Source organism: Cavia porcellus, unplaced genomic scaffold, assembly GCF_034190915.1.
Source record: "Cavia porcellus strain 051 isolate PalLab524CR breed Dunkin Hartley unplaced genomic scaffold, mCavPor4.1 scaffold_3, whole genome shotgun sequence".
NCBI classification, from domain to species: Eukaryota; Metazoa; Chordata; class Mammalia; order Rodentia; family Caviidae; genus Cavia; species Cavia porcellus.
This window is the reverse complement of record NW_026947486.1, coordinates 107,988,579-108,013,478: the sequence shown is the minus strand read 5'-3', so window position 1 is coordinate 108,013,478 and position 24,900 is coordinate 107,988,579. Positions and strand designations below refer to the sequence as shown.

Here is a 24,900-nt window from a genome sequence, read left to right as displayed (position 1 = left end):
TTTTCACTTTTTGCTGCTTTTCTGCAAGCTGTATGTGCCTATTTCAGTTCCATCACCTGATGACTGGGACTGGTCAGTTCCTTAGGATTCAATTCCAGTAGCCACTCAGTGCCACCCAGGAAATATTTACTTGGTATTTCAACCACAACCTTGTTGAGTTCCTCAAGCCAACCTCCTTGGCAAAACTTATGAAGCCAAGGCAAATCCCCTTGCCTCTTTTCTTCCGGATGCCATTCATGCACTTAGTGCTGACATCAGCATGAGCCAAAGCAAGCTTCTTGACGTTCTCATAACAAGCTACCCTCCTTCCAGTACTGCTTCTGTGTCTCCTCAGCATCTGCCTTGGCAGCAATAATCTGCTGGGCAAAGGTTCTGTTTGCGAGCAGGATTCAAAAACTAATGCAGTCCATCCTTCCATCATTTGTGGAAAAGTGGTGGTATTTAAAAAGAGAAGCACTATTTTGATTAGGAGATGAAAAATCAACAACCAAAGGGAGTATATAGAGGAACACCCTTAACAATAAGCAAAGTTGTGAAAATGTGTGTTAGTCTCCAGGGTACTCCTCCATTTCATACCAGTAAGACATCTTGTAATATGAGGTGAATCACCCATGATTTCTTATTGCTCCTGTAATACGTGGGCAATTATGTTTATAAATATGCTTGGGGTCCCCATAGTTCTCTGTGTTTCAGGAAACAAATAGTTTCAATATGTAGACTATAGCACTGCAACCATACGAGATATGTATTCTGTCATTAAAATCCTTGAAACCTGAAAATAACTTTTCCTCTTTGTGGATGAAAGTCCTTTCACATATTTGTAGAATTAAAGAGATATCCACATTGAAGATTACTCTGATAAACAATTGTCCTTTGTAATCAATGTGTCTAGAGCTTTAAAAATTCTGCAATAACCCATCGAGACTTACCATTTTATCTCATACTACATAATGAGTAAGTCTCCCAGACCTGTGTTGTGCAACATTTTCTTTTAATATAAATACATTTTTTTTTACTTTGGCCATGGCCATCATGATGCTAAGAAGGATATACTTGTTTTTATCCTTTAATCCAAGCCGTTAGCATTTTTCAAGTCATCATAATTTTTTCAGTCTTATTGCCTTCAGAGAAGCAGATGTTTCAGTAGACTCCATTATTTTATTCTTATTCTACAAAATAGTAGTTGTGGTGGGACGGGAAGTCCTTGATGGACAGCAAACAATGACCTTTACTGATTTTCTACCATGGTAGTCCCTGACCAATTTTAACCTTATTACCATGTGAATGACTCGATATAGTCTCTTACTGCCCACATGAGCAGTGAATTCTGTACCCTTAGAGCCTGTGATAAATGAAACAAGATGAATTTAAATCAAGCACAAGAGAAAATAATTCAAAAAGGAGATGTGGAAAATACAAGATCTATGAAACTGCTACTGGTGTAACACAATGTACTGTTTTACAACAAAAAGACTACTTTGAATTCATTATATAAAATATACTATAGTAAAAAATAGAGACCAGGATTGTACTTATTTCTTTTCATAATTATCATGTGCCATGTCTAATTGGATGTGTCATATTTTATACAACTGAGCACAGTAGGTGTGTTTACACCAGTACCATTATCAATATGTAGGTGGTACATTGACTCACAAATAATGCTGGCTAGGACATCATTAAGAAAAAGATATTTTCTATTCAGTTATAAGTTTGTAGTACTACCCTTATATGTGTGACCTCTCTTTGACCAAAATATTCTCGTGCAGCTCATGCACGGAATGTACGAGTGATTCATTTTAACTACAAGTGATTTTTGTCAATCACTTATTTGTTTCTGGCAGTGGTAACCCTGTAATTCTGAGAGGATGAAAAGGGTTATCTAACTAAAAAAGACAAATGGACGCCAATTATGTGTGCTTCCCTAGATGATTTAGACAAGCCTTTTAAAACTATGGTCTATATTAAAATGTGAGGGAAAAGTAGAAAATGAAACCCTTCTGACCACTTAGTTGTTTTCTTTGACAATCATCAGAGAAGACACAGTTGGGTTCAAAAAATGTTACTAGAGAAGAGGAATAATTGTAACAGTCCCTTAGAGAAAAATTTTCTCAGCACTAAACTGACACAGAAGTGCTATATAAAATGCGTGATACATAGAGACTGAGCAATATAAAACTAATTGTCCTCAGTGATCAAAATATAGGGGTGAAATGAGTTGGAATTCACCTAACTGTTCTGTAAAACTGCCATTAGTAATCACAGTGGGAATAAGATTGCTTGCCACTCTGACAAAGGACTTGTCCAACCATATAACTGTCAAGTGATTTCACTCAGTTTTGAATACAGACTAGGAATCCTGAAGAATAGTCATGAAATACATGGCTCTTGAATTATTTTCCTAAACACTACATCTTGACACAGAAGAAATACCTGGTTGTAATACTAAATTAAATTGCATTCTTAAGGGTATTATGCAAATTCTAGGCAAAATATACAATATATATGGAAACATCTCATAATCCTTTAAAACTTCATTAAGCTAACATATTTGCCCTTATCTAATAAAATTACTTTCAGAAAGAAAAGCTATCATAAGCTGACATTTTCACAAGATCCAAAGGAACAATCAACTCTTGAGAACAGATATCTATTAAGCCAATGGCTCACAGCCAAACCTCTAGAAAGAGTTATCAAAAATTCTGTCTTCTCTCTTCCACCTCCCAATCCTTTGTTTTCTTAATGGAAATTGACTCTGTTTCTCATTACTCCAACAAAATGCATTCTCAATATGGACACTAATTATCTCTGTTCTGCTGAATTCAGACTGTGCTTTTCACTTTGATCATCATTCATTCACTCATTCATTCACAAATGTCCTGGCTGCTAGTCATAAATCAAGATTTCTTCTCATGTTGAAAAGACAGATATCAAACCATCCCATTTTAATAAGAGGAAGAAATGGCACAGAGTACCAGTGAGTACCAGATGTCCAAGGGACATCTCTAAGTCATGAGGAATCAGTTAGCTCTTCAGCAGTGTTTTGCTTCTGTTATACTATTTCCTTGAATGTTCCTCATTTCTTACCAACTACCCTCTCTGCTTTCTTGATGACCATACCAGCCTTGTTTGACATTTAAATAATTTGGCAAGGACAATCACATTTTACACAAGACAGCTCTTGTTTATGTTTGTCATCCAGGTGTAAATAGTAATGCTCTTTAAACTTCTAAGAAACTTCTAGGTTTTGATCACAAATTGTGCATTCATTTCCTCAGGTGACCTCATTCTGCATCAAGCCTCGTCTACTAATGTCTCTTATTGTGATTTGTGCAACAATCTCTTAGCTGGGCTCCTAGGTTTCTTCCACACACATATAAATTTCTGCTCCACATAGTAGCCAAAGTAGTCCTCCTGAATCTCATTAAGTAATTATCTTATTGAAAACTCTTTAGTTGTTTCTAACATAATTCTGAGTAAAGATAACACCATTCAATTGGTATCCCTGCATTTATTTTGAGTCTTGTTTTGTAGTAGAATGTACCTTTTTAAAACTATACCACAGATACATGAAGCTGTATATAACTTGAATTCTTTTTGAGACTGCATGAATTCTAAATGCCACTTTTGCATAGAAGGCCACATGCCCTCTGTTATACAATTATTAGAGCAATTAGTATCAGTGAAAGAACAATTTTCTTTAAGCAATTCAAAACTTATTTGTTTTTATATCTGTTACCCTTTCCAGTCAATAAGCTCAACGAGGACAGTAATATCAACATAGTTATTTTCTGTAGTTTAAAGCTTTTCCACCCAAAATTTACCAAAGTTCTCAGAAGATGGAAGACCTCCATGAAATGTTTCCTAGAAAAAGACACAAAAGAACATTGTTTAGACAGAGGAAAAGCATCTTGAAACACTTCCTCATGATATGAGAAGAACTTTACATTCTTCTTTATGTTCTAAACTGAAGTTTTTATATTGAAGAAGTAGAATTCTTTAGATAAGTGCTTAATGGAGAGCCTCTGACCAGTAACAATATCTTCTTTGTAGCTTACATGAACTAGAAATTACTGCTATATCAACTCAATGTGTTCCTCTTTCTTCAACACTTTGTGTGACATTTAGTATCTTTTTATTAATTCCTGAAGTCACAAAAAAATCCAGGTGTGGTGCTTCATGCCTGTAATCCCAGAACTCAGGAGGTGAAGTGAGAGGATTGTTGTGAGTTTGAGACCAGCTTGGGCTACAAAGTGAGCTCAAGGCCAGCCTGAACTGCATAGTGAGACCGTGTCTCAAAAAAAAAAAAAAAAAAAAAAAATCCTGGAGACAAATTTGTGTCACAGCTTGACAAATCAGATTTTCAGTGATTCCAGAGTCATAACAGTTAGTTTCAGGGATTTCACATATGTTGTATTGACTAACGATAATCTGAATATCATGAAGATATTTCAGAGCTGATATTGTGTGATTTTTCCAAGCTAAGAATATTATTGACTAGTGCTTTGTAAGCTGGAGCCCTGTTAACTAGAGAGTGAACATTTCATTCCCAACTTCTTAGTATTTCATCTAACTGGGTCTATTTATTTCTTGTTGGAGAAGAGGAAGACATGGCATGGAGAAGAGAACCAGAAAGACAAATGCTGAAGGTACACAATCCTAATGTACTCATTCCTTGTCCGGTTATATGGACTATGTTGGGTTTCCATTGTTAGAAGACAAGATATATTTTTATAAGAAAATGGTTGATGATTTAGGCAAAGGTTTATAGGTAAAGTTGACAGAAATTTATAGAGAAACTGAGAATGTAGGAACAAATCTGTATCTGTTTCAAGATAAAAATTTACAACTGTGTTAGACCAACTCTTTATGTACTTTTGAAATATTTAGCAAACTGGACACCTGGGTAATTTATATTCAACATGGTTGGTAATAGCACTAATTATCTTACAGTGAACTATGGCCTTTATACATATTTCTCAAGGTGACCTCATAAATAGAGATGGAAAAATGGTAATCAGAGACAAATAACCAGGTATATATTAGTCATGTTATAGCAAGATATAAAAGGCTGGCATTCATTTACGGGAGTCAACTCTTAGAGATTCCATGAGAAAAGCTAAAATATAAATAGTTTAATCAATCAGACATACCGTGGTTGGTGAAAAAGAAATACATTCCTTCTTATCAGTGTTTGGTAGTTAAAGTTGATCTCTTTAGTTTATTTTACCACCCAGAAATTCACTAACATGAATTAAAGAAGACAGTAACTCATGTGGATCTTTAATCAGACCGATCACATTGGAAAGATGAATGGAGAACTGAGCACCACACTTAGAGAAATGTGTTTTGGGAATTTAAGTATTTATATAGTAATTTTATAAATCAGTTAAGTAATGCAGCGAACTATCCAATGAATTTTATGAGGTCCCTCTGCTAGATGCTAAAACGTTTCTTTTACTCTACTCTGGAGAAAACTCATCATGTATCTTGCAGGAATCTAACTGTGCTTTAGATTCTATAGTGACACAACATATTTTTTATATGCACAGTTTCATTTCAATGAACTTTACACTTGTTATTTTATTTATATTATCTGTGGGAACATTTTAACTTCCCCATTAAAACATGAGCTCCTTTAGAACAGAAATAGTATCCGATTAATTTCTGTGCCTTCATTACTAAAGCATACACCCCATCCCAGTTTGCTAAGTAAATGTTTAACATACCAAAGTAAGCACAGGAGTTTACAGTACTGGAGTACTTCTGTAGTCTCTATTCTCTCCCTCTCTATATATACTGAAACATGAATTAGCATCAAAATACCTGTGGGTATCACCAGCATAGGTGAGAGATGCATAAAAAATCCAGGATAAGTGAAGCACAAATGAAGTTCATTACCCAATATGGCTGGGTGAAAGTAATGGGACCGAAGACCATCAATCCAAAACTTCTGTGCTAAAGATGGCGTGGTGAGCTGTTTTTTGACTCAATACCTTTTTGCTATTCAAGCAAATGAATGTCAATGTATCAACCACAAGAAAGTTAGATAGACAGTGAAGATCTCCAGTGGACTTGCTTTGAAATCTGTATTTCTTTAAATTGTTTTTTTTAACTGTTTTGTTCTGTTTTGATGTTTAATCTTACCCTCTTTGAGATGTAAAACAAGTGTGTAGGACTGATAACCATATTACTGAGTTTTTGTTCAATCATTGAGCAGAACTGTTTGCAGTGTCACTTTTTGAATGTCATTTTAAATACTTTAATTTTGTACCCTGAGCAGCTATTTCTAAGATGACAATATGTGACTTATCAACCAGCAAATTCTTACCGTTTATTTTTCTGTAATTTTGTATTATTTCTACCCTTTTTTTTATCTCCATGTATTTTTTGTTTCCTTTTCTTTAAATAAAAAAAAAGAATGTATTCAAAATTGCATTCCACTGTATGTTATTGGTTTTACATAGTTTATCCAGTGTAGAAAAGACCAAAATCATCACTCATAGTTAGAGGGATCAGAGCTTGCCAAACAACTGCAAAACACTTCATCTAACATGCCAGCTCAAAGTGACACAGGGACAGTGATGGCAAACCATTTAGAGCTTTCAATGATGCCAACAGCCTGCAGCAGCATGCATGCCACAGGTCTGCCACCACTCTACCAGGACATGGCCTCAGCTCTGATATGAAATATATATATATATATATATATATATATATATATATATATTCATATTTGGGTTCAAAATAAGGAAAAGCCCATAATTGCTAAAATATGCCTTAGCTATACTTGGATACTGAAGGATAATTTTTGCACACGGTTGGCAGCACAATGTTTAAATAGAAAAAAACATCTAATTCCTGAATGTATCAGGTACAAAGCTTCATGCAAAATTAATTCTAAAGCGGAGAATTATCCCACGGGTTATACTCCAGTCATCCTGAGGGCTCGGTTCAGTATTTATCTAAGCACGACACAAGATTTTGAAAAATCATTCTGAAAAGCCTTGTCAGAAGATAAGTGGAAGTCAGGAAGGGGAAGTTCACTAAAGTTTAGTTCAGTCTTAACTTCCGTATCACTCTTAGTGACAGATCTGAAATATTTAACATAATTAGCATAACACTAATTTTGTCATTAGTATGCAGAAATAAGGGTCGTTCAGACCTGCATTTGTCTTTAGAATATTTCTGATGATGAATTATTAATTTTAGTTTTATGAGTTTTGCTATATTTACCAGTGAGTACTTAACAGGAAAAAAAGTCACAAAAATAAAGTATTGAATTTTTAATAATTAACTAATGCTTATATAAAGCATCAAAGCTTTTGACATTGACCATTTTATGGTGCACTAAATCTGAAACAGAGTAATACAAATTAATTCTTATATGAACTACAATGAAAATACCAATAACACTTTTTAAAAATCCCTTCACTTTAATTATCACACATGAGGCAGTGTTAAAGCCAGACAAAATTATGTCCCACACCTAGGATCACTTACCCTGACAGCTCATATGTTTTGCTTTCCTGGGCTTTTCATAGGACATACTTGACGTCTCAGTCGTCTTGCCGTTTTTTCAGCAGTTTCTCATTATATTATATAGTGTGAGGTTATCTGGAATATAAAATATTGATAAAAGAAAATATTAAAATTTTAATATGCATTGTGCTTAAAATAGACATCAACATTTCCACATCAGCTGTGTATTTTCTTTAAAAATGTAAAAGATAGCATCAGAAACAAATTCCTTTATGAAGTACGATGAAAATATTAGTAGAACTCTGCCACAGAAATAAACTTTGCTTCAACCACTACACCCAAGTCAGCCTTCACACATGAAACTGCGTGTTCTATTCTCCTATCTTGTTTATGTGGACAGCACATATGCTCAGCTTTCCTTTCCTATGTGACAATGTTGTCACCTCTCTTCCTGTTTTGTCAGGAGCCTCCCTCTGTATTTTACAGCATGCACTTAGCAGGTAAATATGATATCAATAAAATAAAATGCAAATATACAATGAGTGCTTAGACTAGACATCAACATTTTCACATCAGCTATTTACTTCCTTACAAAACCTATAAGATGCGATCAAATATAAAATGCTCTGTGAGCCAATGTAAACACAAGCAAAAAGTCTACTACAGAAATAAGCTTTGATTGAACCAACACACTCAGGGCAGTTGCCACATGTGACAACTGCATGGTTCATACATAAGTATCGCTTACACTCATAGCATGTGTGTTTTGTTTTCCTGTATTTTCTTAGAGGGCACAATTGACATCTTTTTTATTTTGGTTTGTTTTCTTGTTGCAAAGTAGGTTTTAGTGATGCTGTGCATGCCTGTTCACCTGTCAGCTGATCAATATATGCTACAATTTTTTGAATAATTCTCTAGGCAAAAATATTTTGTTTTTCCTCTGCTGTAAATGATCTCTTATGGTACACAGTCCCAATCCCCTAAGAAAATTTCTTCAGGATATTTTCCACTTGCTTATTTCTCTGTAAACTATGGAACTATTTATGATGCACATGTTTAGGATCGAGTAAAACACAACCGTTGACCAAGGATTTATATTTCCATTGACATCATATTTGCAGCATAACATGCATCAACAACAGCTACTCCACCTTTGGTTTCATTGTAGAATGTTTCTTTCTGAGGTTTTCATTTTTTCAGGATTTCTCTACCAATATTTCCATCATGGTGAAAATTTTTTTTTGTCTTTTGGAGACTGGGTCCCACTATGAAGTTCAAGTTGGTCTTTAGCTCACTTTCTAGTCCAGGACGCCCTTAAACTCACAGTGATCCTCCTGCTTCCACCTCCCAAGCACCGGGATTACAGGCATGTACCACCATACCTGATTATGGAAGTACCAGTTGATTTTTCTTTGCCATACACGAGACAATATCATATCTTCTTGAAATCCTAAGACTGAAATGTCCAATTCTCTGTTTTGTAATTGGAATATTTTGGTGTTACTCCATACTGTTCCTGCACTACTTAATTTGTGCTCTATCAGAAAATACAGCATCAATTGGAAATTGCTACAATTGTCAAATGTTACATTCCCATTCTAATTAGGTGGGACATGGAGCAGCAAGTGTATTTACAACATCATTTGTTTTATTACTATACGTATGGACTGATGACTGAGTTCTGGCATAAATATCCAACCCAAAAACATAAGTCTTCATATCTATAACGGTATAAGTCTTTGTGCCATATTTTGATCCATCATTTTTCAATAAGTATTTTACATTCCTGTTATAACCATGGGAAAACCTTGCTAAGGTCGGAAGACCTATGAATGTTTTCAGTTCAGCCAATGAAGTGTCATAATTAATGTATTTCTGAATATATATATATATATATATATATATATATATATGTGTGTGTGTGTGTGTGTGTGTGTGCATACAGAATGTTTTACTTGCATTTCACCATTTGTATATTACCCAGCATCTTGTAGCATTTTATCTGCTACAATTTCCAAAATTGAATGGCAGTACTGCAGTTCTGTCCAATACATTTCACCCGTGTCAAGACCCTCACCATATTTTCAGGCCCAGTTCTAACAGCGGATGGTTCCATTTGGTTGTGTGTCCATTTCCCAACATTTTGACTAGTTAAATATGCACTCGCATTACTTTTTATCTTCACCATTTTAATCTAGGAGGTCTGCATTCCCCGTGTCTGCATCAGTTGAGTTTTGATCCCTTTAAATGACCCAGGAATTTTGACTCACATGACCAATATCAAAATCATCATCATTATCATCATCATCATCACCACCTACACCACTCTTCTGTTATGAAAGCATGTGCTTGCGTTGGCAGCAAATATACTGAAATTGTTGTGAAACCATGTACTTTACCATAACAGAGCATCGTCATCATTCATAAATGAATAATCTGACAATTCATTTTTTTTTTACTTCCTCCAAAATATGCATATCTGGGTTTTCATGTGCCACTGTAATGAACTGGGCTACTGTTACCAGAAAAATCAAAAGAAAATTGTTTTTAACAAATCATGGAGTGGCCTGGATCTACTAGACCTTCTGTGATGCTTGGGCAAATATATACAAAACCAGTTCCACAGAGCATAAGGTGGAGAAAAGTCTTATCTTGACACTTTTGCACACATTCAGGCAACTTGTTGTTCAGTGTAGCAAGTTGGTAAACATATAAATTGCTTCCAGTGTCCCTCAGGAAAGATCCTGACACACAGATGACTACTATTATACTTTCAAAATAAAGTTACAGTAGAAAAATAAGGGATGAGTCCCCTGGACCCAGTTTTATGTTCATATGAATACAAACGTCTCATCATATTTTCCTGGTGTGCTACCAGAGTGGTTTGTTGGCACTTACCTCACTAGTGATCTGTGTTTGTCCTAAAGACATTATTTTTTCCCTTAGTCCTCATGGTCTCTTAGGCAGAGTCTCAGTCAATGGAGCCTTAATTTTATATATATATATATATATATATATATATATATATATATCTTCAACAAGGAAAAGTTGCTGGCATAGCTTGTGCCTATGCAGAGGAGATTATCATGGATTTTCTGTACCACACTTGGATAGCTGTGTACAAGCTTCAAAATTTTAAAATAAAGATAACATTCAAAAACAGAATATTCAACCTCCCCCCTAGATATTTACTTCCAAAATGCAGGAAAAGCAAAAACCTCTGGCTGCAGTGACTCATTTAGAAGGAATGATAACTTTTTTTTTTTATCATTTTCATATAATACATTTGAAGGCATTACAGGTAAATCAGGAAATTTTGACATAGTTCTAATCAGTAATAAAAAATGAATCTAGGAAACAGATATCCTGGCATACTGACTATTCTGCCACTAACCTACAAATTAAAAGACCTGAGAAGGTATTAGACATTAAATGTAGTTAAAGAGAGTTGACACGCTGAGATGCTATTTGTTGTTATGGTACCTACAATTCTTGTTTAATTCTCAAATCATGAGACATTATTTTTGCATTTTTAATGAAGAATCTGATTCTTAAGTATTTAATCAGTGTGTGCAAAATCATGGCGTCTGGTTACCTGAGTTTAAATCGAAGTAAATTTTGTTTACACAGATAGTCTTTGTATTTCATGCTGTCTGACTTCTTCCTGTCATTGAGTAAACAGTCAGCAGTACACAGCTTAATGAAACCTGAGGCTGTTCCAGTGTAAAATGATGCTGTAAACACTCTTGATATCATGCTGCAATGGAAGGGCTACTGCACAATGAATTCTACTTCTATAAACAATCAGATATAGGATATGGTGATGTAACGATGGCTAGAGAAGGAGAGAGATTTGTCTCTTAAGCCACAGTTGGGAACAAGGGAAGACAGTCTAAGTGCAGAAAAGAATGGTAGAGTGTTACAATACTGTATTATATTTTGACTGAGTCACTAAGCAACTGAGACAGTTTTTAATATTAGGAATAGAAAAGAATGAACGTATGGGAAATAAAATATAAAGGGCCAAATGATTGAGTATGGGAAGATTCATCCGATGCAAGAACAAAATGCCTCAGGGTCTAGGTTTCAGATGACTAAGAAACAGACAGAATTTATAAATTTAATAAGGAAGCCATAAAGATCAAAACAGAGGTAATGACAGTGGAATGAAAATATGAACTTCCAGGAATGAGAGCATTAGGATACCCCCATCTCTCCAAACTTCCTCTTAAAATGACCAAGAGTACCTACGAAAAGAAGGCACCCTTCATTATCACTAAGAAAAAAGAGACTGAATACTACTTACATGTCATAAAATGCAAGAAACCATGACTAAATGTAAAGAAGACTGGGTCAAATTGATGGAGTACATGGGGCTATTTTTATTCGTAAGAGTGAGACATCGTTGGAGAAAAAAGAAAAGAATATAAGTTAACGTCTTTTGATATGAAAAAATGAGAGAGTGTGGTGGAAAGAATGTGTGGAGCTCTGGAAGTAGACCGTGCTCACATGCTCATTTCCTTATACAGACCAGAAATCTTTGGAGACTATCAGAGTCATCAGAGCAACCAGGATTTTGAGCAAATTTAAGAAAAATAAATAAACAACAACAAAAACCCAAACACTGGCCATTTACATTAATGGTTATTACTGTTAAATGCTGGTTAATTGTAGGAATGTTATCTCTCTGCTGTTGCATCTTTATCTTTCGGTTCTGTTTAATTATTTGCTTTGCTTAGTGGTTTTTTCCTTTGTGTATCTAAACTGTCTTTCAATATTTTTTGCAGGGTTGGTTTGGTGTTCATGAAGTTCTTCAGCTGTTCTTTGTCATGGAAGTATCGTATTGCACCATCTATTTTGAACGATAGTTTTGCAGGATATATCAGTCTTGGTTGGAAATCATTTTGCTTTAGGATCTGGAATACTTCACCCCATGCTCTTCTTGACTTTATCGTTTGTGCTGAGAAGTCTGCTGTGATTCTGATAGGTTTTCCTTTATAAGTGATCTGTCTTTTCTCTCTGACAGCTTTTAATAATCTATTCTTGTGTTGGAATTCTGGGATGATGATTATTATATGTCTGTGTGTAGTTTTATTTTGGTTATGACTGTTTGGAGTTCTATATGCTTCACTGATCCTGATGTCAATTTCTGATCTCATGCTTGGGAAATTTTCAGCTATTACGTCTCTATCCTCCTGACATCCTTCATGTTGTCTCCCTCTCTTTCATTAATCCCTATCATTCTTATGTTATTCTTTTTTGCATCGTCTTGCAGTTGTTGAATTGTTGTTTCCTGATTCCTTGTATATTTCAAAAGATCTTTCCTTTCCTGTTCACTAGCTGCAATCATGTCTTCAAGGTCTGAAATTCTATCTTCACTTTCATTAAGGCGGTTTTTACAACTTTCAGTGGAGTTTTTTATTTCCTGTATATCTCTGTGCATCTGCATTATGTATTCTGTTTGTTTCTTATATTGCTCATCTAGGGATTCTATCTTTTTGTTTAGTTCCTCCAATTTTTTATCTGTGTTTTCTTTAGATATATTTAGAATCTCTTTCAATAGAAATACCATCAACATACCTTATAGATCTAGAGAAATCATTCCTAAATTTCATCTGGAACCAGAAGAGACCTAGAATCGCAAAGGCAATTCTAAGCAGCAAAGACAAAGCAGGAAGCATCACAATCCCTGACTTGAAGTTATACTACAAAGCAACAGTAGTAAAATCAACATGGTATTGGAATCAAAACAGAGCCGAAGATCAGTGGAATAGATTAGAAGATACAACCACAACTACGAACACACTCAACCACCTTATCTTTGATAAAGGAGCCAAGCAGGTTCACTGGAAGAACGACAGTCTCTTTAATAAATGGTGCTGGAAAAACTGGCTCTCCATTTGCCGAAAACTAAAGCTAGACCCATGTCTATCACCATGTACTAAATTAAAATCTAAATGGGTCAAAGATCTGAATATTAAAACAGAAACACTAAATCTATTGGAAGACAAATTAGGTAGAAACCTTGGAGACATAGGAGTAGGTAAAGAATTCATGAACAGGACTCAAACCGCACGGGAAATACTTCCCAGAATCAATAACTGGGACCACTTCTTATTAAAAAGTTTCTGCAGGTCAAAAGAAATCTCCAGCATAGTGAAAAGAAAACCCACAAACTGGGAAAAGATTTTAGTGAACTCTCTCTCAGACAAGGGCCTCTTGTCTAAAACATATAAAGAATTAAAGAAACTCAGACCTCCGAAATTCAAAGATCCAATCCAAAAATGGGCATCTGAGATAAATATGCAATTCTCAGATGAAGAAATGCAAATGGCAAATAAATACATGAAAAAATGCTCATCATCATTGGTCATTAGAGAAATGCAAATTAAAACCACACTGAGATACCATCTCACTCCTGAAAGAATGGCCAGGATCAAGAAAACCGACAACAAATGCTGGAGAGGCTGTGGGGAAAAAGGAACTCTCCTGCACTGCTGGTGGGAGTGTAGACTGGTACAGCCTTTGTGGAGATCTGTCTGGAGATTTCTCAAAAAGTTGGGACTGGAAATCCCATTTATTCCAGCTATTCCACTTCTAGGCATATTCCCAGAAGAACTGAAAGCATCATACCACAGTGATATATGTGCACCTATGTTTATAGCAGCACAATTTGTAATCGCCAGATCTTGGAAACAACCCATGTGTCCATCAACTGAGGAATGGATAAAAAAGTTGTGGTATTTCCATACAATGGAGTATTATTCAGCTATAAAGAAGGATCACATTGAGATATTTATCAATAAATGGGTGCAGCTTGAGACCATACTCATAAGTGAAATAAATCAATCTCGCATGTGTGAATACCGAATAGTTTCCCTAATGTAAGTAATGACTCAAATATATAAAAATATGTGGTAATCATGATTCCCCATTAGGTGGCCTTGGAGCTTTATAAAGTTTTCACTCATTAATTAGAAAGGCTTTATTCTGGGCTTCTTGATATGAAAATATTTGAAGCTAGAGTATATGAAGTTTTATCCAAATATTTCAAGGAAAAAGACACTATGGTAACTACTATTAAGTCAGGTTATATGGTGGTGAAGTACTAGGTTGTTGAAACAGTCATGCTGTGACCTCTATTGTTATATTGTTATGTCCTGTTTTATCTCAATCTCCCCCTTATTGTTTTAAAAAAATTATTTAGTCATTTATTATGTTTGTCTTAATTAAAGAAAAAATTCAAAAAATTAGGATATATAAATAGTAACTCTTTTTGATTTCCTATTAACTTGTTTTGAAGTCCTGTAGTACTCCCACGATCTTGTTTTGACTGATTAGACTCTGTTCCATTCTATATGATAGTATCAAGTTTGAAGACATAGGCAACTACTTTGAAGACAATAAGATTCACTAAGATACCCATTCTGGTTTGACTATTGTCTTCTTTGGAAGTCCTGTAATGTTTACAATGCCTAAGTTTTATTGGTCTTGTTCTCTACTGTTTTGTCCAACTTTATAATATCTAATGAGATGGACAATTCTTTTTAAGGAAACAAGGGACAACGTTGATAACCATTGTTGATAAACTTGTACTCTGTTCTACGCCATGTGCTATGTCTATCCTTGGTATTGACTGACAGCTTTGTTTTGCCATATTTGACTGTATTCTTCCCCCCCCCAAAAAAAAGTAATAAGCACTAAGGAGTAATAAAATCCAAAATGTGTAAATTTTGTTGTAAAAAAGAGAGGGAAAAAAAAAGAAAAAGAGCTCTAACGGATATAACAGCAAGTGTGTTTAGGGGTGTTAAATAGCTGACTATATCAATGTTTTTGGATCATTGAACACAGCTGTTTGCAGTCTCCCTGTTTGAATGTCCACCTTGTATTCTTTGATACTGTGATTTGAGGAACTATTTTCAAGATGATAATATGTAATCTACTAACAGGTGATTTCTTACTGTTATGTTTTTTTGTTTGTTTGTTTGTTTTTTGTTTTGTTTTGTTTTGTTTTGTTGTAGTTCTGTATTATGAGTACCCTTACACCGCTTTGGTTTGTTTTGTGTTTTTCTCTTTTTCCTCTTAAATAAAAAAAAATAAAAAAAAAGGATGCAAATGAGAGAAGGGAAATGGGAGGAAGAGAGAATCAAGGGGAGGAAAGGAAAATGGGTTAGAAGAAGAAGCAAGTTGTGTGCGGCACATGCACCCTTGCCCAAGATGACTGTATACTGCATGTACTGCAAACACGCGCTAATAAAAAAGGGAAATAGAGGGAGCCAAACCAAAGTCACCGTTAGTGCGGAAAGTGGAAACACTCTGTATCTTATTAAAAGAGAGATGTGTACAGGCTTTCAGGGGTTTTATTCTTTTATGGGCAGCTTATAAGAGACACAGTGAGCACAAAATACTGAAAAGCGATACACACAAAGACACACAGTGATATGCAGCCATCTATTAATAAATAACCCAAATATAGGCATCAAATCAAGTCTAGAGCCTTATAGAACAAGGACAAAATTAACATTCCTTAAACGTAAATACACTAATTTACTGAAAAATACAAAACTGTATTTGCTATCATGTTATCACATTATACAAAAGTTGGAATGTCTGCTGAAAACTGAGTGACGAATGGAAATATGAAAGGAAGAGAGAAAGGAGAAAGAATAAAAAGAAAGAAAAATACTTAACAAAACACAAGTGGAGAAGAGTGCAGTGAAGATTGCGTACCGCTATGAGAATATAACAGAGTAGAGCAAAATTATGAATACGTAAATTACGTAAATAAAAATGTTATAAGCAGAGTCATATATAATCTGTTAGAAAATCGATTGGCTGAACTTCAAGATATGTCTTGATTGGGATCTGAAGATACAGGAGAGGGAAGCGGGGAGGGAAGAATAATTTAAAAACATTAAGTTGTAATATATGCATGTACTAATTCATCACAGTGAATTATTTTATGGGTAGCAAACATATTCCAATAGAAACCAGCAATGCCCACTTGCAACACCACATGTTTTGCTGCTGTTCACATCTGACTGACAAGGGTTTATAGGATGGAGACTTCCGTTATTTCTCTCAGTCCAGCTCCTATTCTCCCCATTGCCCTGGGGAAAACTTGGTTTCAGCGACACCAATGTTTCTCTTTTCTGTCAATAGGACTTTTCCACTGACTTCCTCGTCTATTTAGAGATTCCTTTCCAAGATATCTACACCACTATCTGTCATTAAGCATGTCTCCCTCCACTTACTCTTAATCTCTTTCCTCTCCTTTGTTCTAGTGCACTCACTACCTTCTAAGTGACATGTAGTTCACTCTTCCATTATATTAATTCCTATATTCCTACACACCCAAATCCCACACATATGCTCTCCCTAAAATGTAAGCTCTACGAAGACAAGGATTTTTGTCTGTTCTGTTCACTCCTATGTTCCAGGTCCAAGGCACATTCTAGCACATAGTAGCTGAATGACAAATATGTATTGTATGGATAAAGCCACAAAGAGACATGCAGATCTTACTGTGAAACATATGCACTCACCACACATGATATTATAACACTGTCAACATTAAATTTAATTTTATTAAAAATTAAGAATAATGGATATAATATTATACCTTTTAGAAAGGACAATATATGCATGCATGGTTATGTGTGAGCTACAGAAAGCTTTGCAGGGATACACATCAAATTCCCTGTGGCACTTATCTTTTGGTGGTGATTACGGGCGATTTTCACTTTATTATTGCTTTGCATCTCCCAGATTTTCTGTAAGGAATCAAAACTAACTCTGATCACATAAAAGGATAAATGAATTTTCAAAAAAATGATTGGACTATCTGTATGAAAAATATTCTTAAATGTATAATAAATGCACCATGGCTGATATGCAAATTGAATAAAACCTGGAGACAGATTGATAGGCAAAAATAATCCTATGGCAACTAAAATATGTCAAATACTAATCATGGCTCTGTAAGGAGGGGTCATCGTATACATAGTCATTTAATGAACTGCAGTACAGAGCTCAGGCTGAGAAGGATTCTGTGGTCATTTACAGACTCATTGGAGAAGACTACTAGGAAGAATTTCCTATGTCCACTGTGAGTGAAAGCAGATTGACAGAATGCCTGATGCTGTAAATTTAGTGTTTTCCAAGTAAATAGTCTTAAGTTAGTGAGAAAGACTACTCAATTAATTCTATTTAGAATAATTGCTAGTTTGAACAACTTCACACTCATATTGTATCTTATTCCTTCCTATCAGTGGGGGCAAGGAAGCATAACGGTACTAAAAGAGTTGCACAGAGTTAAAAGCCTAGGCATGATAGTACACAGTGTGATCCTAGTACACTGGAAGGCTGAGGCAGGAGGATTGGGTGGCAGATGCTATCCTGGAAGACTTAGCTGGACAAGACCTTGTCTCAAAATAAAACATGCAAAGGGGCTGTGGAATCAGCTGACAAAAGAGGTATCTTAATCATAAACCTAAGTCATAAAGAAACCAAATTATAGTTTGATAATGTTAACAGTTTAAAAAACCGCATGTCTAGTTGTGCATAAATATAAATATCTCCCTTATAAATTGATTAATAGCCAATCACACTCTGACAAAATTCTAGTACATATTTGTCCTGCTAATTTCTTCTCACAAATTTATGAGATCAGAGTCCATATGTACACAAACTAATAGAAGAAGAAACGTTCATATCAAAACAGAGCCAAACCTTGTGATAAAACAGACCTGAATTCGAATTCCAAAAATAGTCCTTAGCCGGGTTGTCTTCAGAATTATTAATTTATATTAATTAGAATCATAATACTTAGCTGCCTGTACTGTCACTGGGGTAAATAAAATAATGACAGTGAAACACTACTTAAGTTGTTAAAGGTTTTAGAGAAAAAAAGGATTACTTTAGAATATTAAAAAACAAAGATGTGCCATTACAGGAACCCAATCATCAAAGCAAATGACTTAAACATGTGCTAAAGATAATATATAAAAAATAACTAAAATAGGGAAGGGAGAATTAGAAGAGAGAGGAAATAGGGAAGGAAGGGGAAAAGCATTAAAAAAATAACTATCTGTAGTATGTAAATGTACCCATCCCCCAAGATGATTGTAAACTGCACATACTGCAAACATGTATTAATAAGAAAGAACTTAAAAATTAAAAAAAGGTGTAGCCATATTTTCAGCTCAATGAATATTAAAGGAATTCTAAATTTCACATTTGTTATGTGTTTGCACAAGAAAATGTCTCTTTGTTTTCACCAAGATGTCACAAAAAAATAAGCTGTGCTCAAAGGTCGCTGTGAGTTCATTTACGAATAAAACAACCCAATGTATCAGCTTCTGTGTCTAACCAACTTGACTTGCAATAGTTTTGCTTTCCAGAGTTTAATATTTTTTTCCTTCTGCCTGGCAAACAGTAGCGATTTAATAGTTGCCCATTTAGTTTAGTCTTTTCTTGAGCAATGATCCACACAGATGGTTCTGAAGCCTAAGAAATTAAGTAACTTCACCACATAATTTATTTGTTAGGTTTCTCTCTTTGGGATAAGTTGTTTAGTGAGGTAGGCACAAGATGTATTTTGGAATTAATGTTTGAATATTTTCTATATTTGCTATATTTGAAATAGATTCACATGCATAGAGACATCAAATGTCACTTTATTTTCCTTGTGAGAACAAACTCTTTACAATTCCAAAGGTTTGAATCTAGTTTATATTCAGTGTGTTAAAATAAGTACCATTTTGGAACTACTAAGAATGAAGAATTGAACTCGGGTCACGCGTCATATATGACGTCTCCAACGTTCAATAAACTGATAAAGTGGGAGTGGATATTGCCTTTTGATTTCTGAGATGCTGAGTCACTTTTCTAAGTTCAAGAGTTAGCAAGGAAAAGAGGGCAGTGTTTTACCTTGGAAAGAATTTGAAGACTAATAAAAGTCAAATGGCAATGCAAGCATGGAGAACTAAACATTCCAAAGACTGGAAACTTCCAAAAGAACACAGAGTGAAAAGAAGACGAATGGGGAGAGATGATTGTGGTTGATATGTTTGAAGGAAAGGAGGAGAGAAGGAAAGTTGATGAATGCCGAGCAGATGTGAGGTGAATGAAGATGAACGGTAAGCCGGGCTTAATGACAAGCTGACATTAGGCCACGGGAAATGAGCGCAGTTGGAGCAAGGGCTTGGAAGAGTTCACTGATAATGCAGTAATTGCAAAAAGAGGCTGAAAGCTGTCCAAGCTCACTGGAAAAAAAAAAGATTCATTAAGATAGGAACAGAATGTCCTAGGCTTTTAAAATAGGAACATGTATGGCTTCATAAAGACAAAATAGAAAAGAAAAATACAGACTGAGCTTTGGTGCACATCATTTCATTGTTAGAACCAAATTTCCAGGTTCTGAAGGCTCAGAGATTCTTTGGATTTGTTTCTTTCATTGTTTTGGTTGGGCTTTTGTTTGTTCCTTTTTTGCTTGGGGGGGGGGGTTGTTGGGTGGATATACTGAGAAATAGGACTGTCACTAGTCTATTTCCCAACCATCTTCCCCCTTTTCAAAATTTTGAGTGAGAGTCTTATTAATGAGCTCAGCTTCTCAGGCTGCGGTCAAATTTTGACCCTTGTGAGTCCGCGTTGGAGTGCAGTTGGAGTACCAACAGCACCATCACGCCACACAGATTCTCTGACTGTGTCCAACGTTTGAGGCCAAACAACTTGTGAAAATGAAGCATGCTTTCTTTTCCAGGGTATGATTGACTGAAAATGAAGATCTCATCCCTGGATACCAAACTAGTGTTTTATTCGTTCTCTTAAAGCACAACCCTAAGGACAATTATGGAAAGTCTGCAAGTTAATTAGGTGCCCTTTCTTTTCTGTAGAGGTGAACTTGAAATGTTGGTAAAGCTTTTCTTATAAACTTGGTTTTCTTGAAATGAAAGGTGAGCAAATGTTATATTTTTGTATCAGTATTTTTCTAAAATGAGAAGCTGTCATTAGTATAATAGATGTACTTTCTGTAAAACAAGATGTCCTGTGGTAATTGACATATTTGGAAATCCCAAAGTACAGTAAGTGGTGGGCACATATTTTAATTCAACTCGACAAATTATTAGATAGCTCAAAATTATGCCAAATATAAGTGCGGGTTACATCTTTTAATTTTCCTTATAATTTTATCAGTATTACTCCTTTGAGGGACAAATAAGAAAAATTGTCAAAACTTCCATTGCAAATTAAAATGAGATTTTTGGAGCAATAAAAAGTTAACCCTTTATGAGGGATAATCAGATTTAAAATGTTTTCATTTAAAACATTAAATATTTAAAATGTTTTCATTGCTACTGAACACTTATTATATTTTAAGAAAAAATAGTATTTGAATAACTACTTTGAAGAATATTTATGTGTAATTATTTTTGCACTAAAAGAAATAAAGTTAAGCCAGGCATGGCGGCCTATGCCTACAATCTCAGCACTCTGGGAGGCTGAGACAGGGGCATCATAAGTCACAGCCTAGCCTGGGCACCTTATACTAGCAAGATTCCATCTCAAAATAGAAAGCCGAGGCAACAAACATGGCTAGGGATGCAGCTCAGTGTGAAGGCCCTGAGTTCAATCCCCAGTAGGAGCCAAAGGAAACAAATTAACCAAATAAATAAATAAATAAATTTCCAAATATTATTGAGTAATATCCAAAATAACTTGATATCATTTCTGCCATTTAGGTAAGAAGTGTGAAAGGTGCTAAATTTATTAGAAATTTCTCAAAATTAATAATAAGTGGAAAGCATTTCTCCTTTACTAACATGTACTCCTTTCATTATTTGTTTAGAGTCTAGGAGAGAGCAACAGTTGTGAGAGTACTTCTGGTGAATAATATTAGGCTTCAAACTACATAGAGGAGAAATTTTTATAAGAAATAATATGATAATAAGGCATTATAAGTTTACATTAATATGTAGAATTTAACATCACAAAACCCAAAACTAAAAAATATTCTTTTAAAAATGATTATGAAAGACCAAAATTAAATGAAATAATTGACAAAATATCCATAATATACTACCAAATAAATACATGGTATGACCAAATTATAAATAACTTTAATTATTTAGTATTAAATATTTTCATTATAAGAAAACACTGAAAGCATAATCTCAAAACACTACAAAAAGACCAATGATGACTTCTAAGCAAAACTGGTAAAATAGAATCATAAAATGAGAATTAATGAAGGAGAAAATAGAAAATTGATGAAAGCGATAAATAATTACAATAAAATTAATTTAAAGAGGGAAAGATACTGATTCAAGCCCATAAATAAGGTAATAAAGAGAAAATGAAAAACAGATATAGAAAACATTAAAAATAAGAATGGGTTATGAACCTGAGAAAGATATACCTCTAAAATTAAAGAAATAATTTTCGTTTTAATTTTTGACAAAGTGAAATTGGATTACAAAATAATATATTAAACAAAATTGATTAAAAGTTGGAAGACACTATATATATATATATATATATATATATATATATATATGAAGTGAAAGTAGATTTGTGTTTGCTAAAATTAAACAATTGTAATATAAACTATACCAGAGTACAAGAACAAGGGGAATTTCACAATTTATGGTACCACAACCTTAGTATCAAAATCTGATGAAGATCTTTGAGGAGAAAAACAAAACTTCCTTAGAATAAAGCTACTAAAATACTAAATGAAACTTACGTGCATGATGAAATTCATAGTTTCATTTTTATTGTTTTCTGGGAATTATAGGACAAGTTAAAATTGAAGAACATTCTTCCGATTAATGAAGATACAATAGACACTTAAAATTCTGTATATCTAAGTTACAGACAGATAATAGATAGATAGTGAAAATGAGCTTGCAAGAACCATAACCTGACTGAGTTATATTTTTGTAATAATCACATTTATGATCTAGTCATTCAGCAAATGCCAATTGTACAATGGAATAGCATTAGTTATAGTCATCTAGTATCCCTGTCATTTGTTCATCTTTTATCTTTGACCAACATCTCCATTTCTTAAAACTCCATGCTCCTGGCAACAAACATTCTACATTCTGTTATTATGAATAAACTGTTTTTAGATTCCAGGTATTGACACCATAAAACATTTAGTTTTAGTTTGCCTTATTTTCTCCATCAAAATGTCCTCCAGTTTCCACCTACATTGTTGCAAATGTAAGGAATTGAATTTCTATACACAAAAGAGTGATATTCTACTGTGTGTCTGCCTCTGTATTTGTTTGTAGTGTAGACGTGTCCATGTATATGGAATATGTGTGTATACACAGCCACATTTTCTTGATTCAGATATGTTAGTTGTTATCACACACCACCTATTACGAATAGTGTTGCAAAAACACCAGAAAGTAACCACTTCCATATACTGACTCGGTTTTCTTAAGATACAAACACACACACACACACACACACACACACACACACACACACACACACAAACCCAAAGTGAGACTCTTGATCATAAGATAGTTTTATTTTACCTTGTTGAGAAGCTTTTTAATATAGTCAATGATGGATGTACTAGCTGACACCCTTATCACCAGGGATGAATGTTTCTTTTTCCCCATATTCTTGCTCTCTGATATCTCCTGTTTTTTGTTTATGGTGGCCAATGTAACAGGTGTGAGGTGATGTGCTAATTTTCATTGCCTTGATGATTAGTGATGGTGAGTACACTCCCATGTACCTGACAGGCATTTGTATATGTTCTTTAAAAATATCTGTCTAGGTCCTGTGAATTCGTTTCAAGTTTATTTTTGTGTAGAGTGAGGCCCAGGGACCAGGTTTCAATCTTCTGCATATTCAGTCTTCCCAGTATTACTTATTGCAGAGGTTTTCTTTTCAACAATCAAGATCATGTCACCTTTTATAAGAACCCATCGGCTGTAGGGCATGTGTACATTTCTAATATGTTAATTATATTAAATTTGTTCTTATGTCTATCTGAATGCTATGTTGTTTTGATTCTTATGTCTCTACATTGTGTAGTAAACCAACTATAGTGGAACGACTAACTTTACTCATTTTGATAATTTTTACTCTGACTTGTAGTACTACTATTGAATTGCAAGAATGTTTTCTAGTTCTGTGAACAATAAAATTGGTATTTTGTTGCTCATTAATTTGAATCTGTACATAAATTTTAAAAATTCTGAACATTTTACCAACAATGCTTTTAGTTTATGAAAACTAGAGGTTACTTCATTTCTTATGTTATTCAATTTCTTTAATCAATGGCTTTGTAATTTTCATTGTAGAAATCTTTCACTTTTTTCATTCAGTTTATTTCAGGGTATTTATTTTTATCTACTGTAAATGATTTCATTCTCAGCAAGTTTGTTATCACTTTATAAAAAGCTACTGGCTTTGTATGTTGGTTTTGCATACTGTAACTTTACAGAAACTGCTTCTCATCTTATCTTTTCTTTGAGTTTTTATGTCCTTACATATACAGATACAAATCATCTAAAAACAAGATAACTTGAATTTCTTCTGATTTGTATAAATTTTTAAAATTCCATCTCTTGCATAATTTCTCCAACTAAAACTTTCATTAAACCATGTGGAAGAAGGGTGGTAAGTGAACATCCTTTCTTGGTCCAGGTCGTAAAGAAAACGCTTTCAGTTTTTCATTATTCATAGTATTACTGGCAATGGGTTTGTCGTAAGTGGCCTTATTAATATGTTATCATCCTTCTATATTTAAGTTACTCAGTTTTTATTATAAAGCAATGTGAAATTTTATTGTATACTTATTCTGCATCTAGAGAGATGATAATATGATTTTATCCTATATTCAATTGATATGAATAATTATATTTATTGATTAGCCTATATCAAACCCCTCACATCCCTCAAATAAGCCACAATAATCCCATTGTGTGTGATTTTTGATATGTCGTTTGGTTTGATTTTGTGATTATTTTGTACAGCTCAAATGTTTCCTTTGCTCACTGTCTCAAGTGATTTCAATCAAGTGTTGTCAAGGCTGCATACTATTCTGAGGTGTGGGCCCTCTTCAAAGTCATTCATGTTATTGGGATAGTCCAGTTGCTTGAAATGAGGGGATTGATCCCCCATTTTTCTTGGCTTTAGACTAGAAGCTACTATAAATTCCTAGAGATTCCCCATTTCCCTGACACATGATTTTCTATGGTAAGAGTTTATATTATCGATGTTTGGTCCTTCAGGAACAGCAGAATAAAGATGAAGACCTATAAGGAAAAATGGTTGATACATTGTGTCAATTTGAGAAGTTTAGAAGTTTAATTCGTCAACTCAGCAGGGGTCCTGAGGTTGGCAAACAAGATCTACAAGTGGTAAAGCTGACCTGGAGACCACAAGCAA

General features: G+C 34.4%; 1 long non-coding RNA gene across 1 annotated transcript in view; it reads right to left on the bottom strand.

Moving 5' to 3' along the window:
* Positions 1-3,491: 3,491 nt before the first annotated feature.
* The window catches only part of LOC106026458 (uncharacterized), a 42,112-nt gene continuing 20,703 nt past the window's right edge, over positions 3,492-24,900 (bottom strand). The window contains exons 2-3 of the long non-coding RNA XR_001200093.2: positions 7,504-7,617; positions 3,492-3,864 (exon numbers count right to left, since the gene is read on the bottom strand). This is a non-coding gene — a long non-coding RNA (uncharacterized LOC106026458). The remainder of the gene's footprint in view (positions 3,865-7,503; positions 7,618-24,900) is intronic.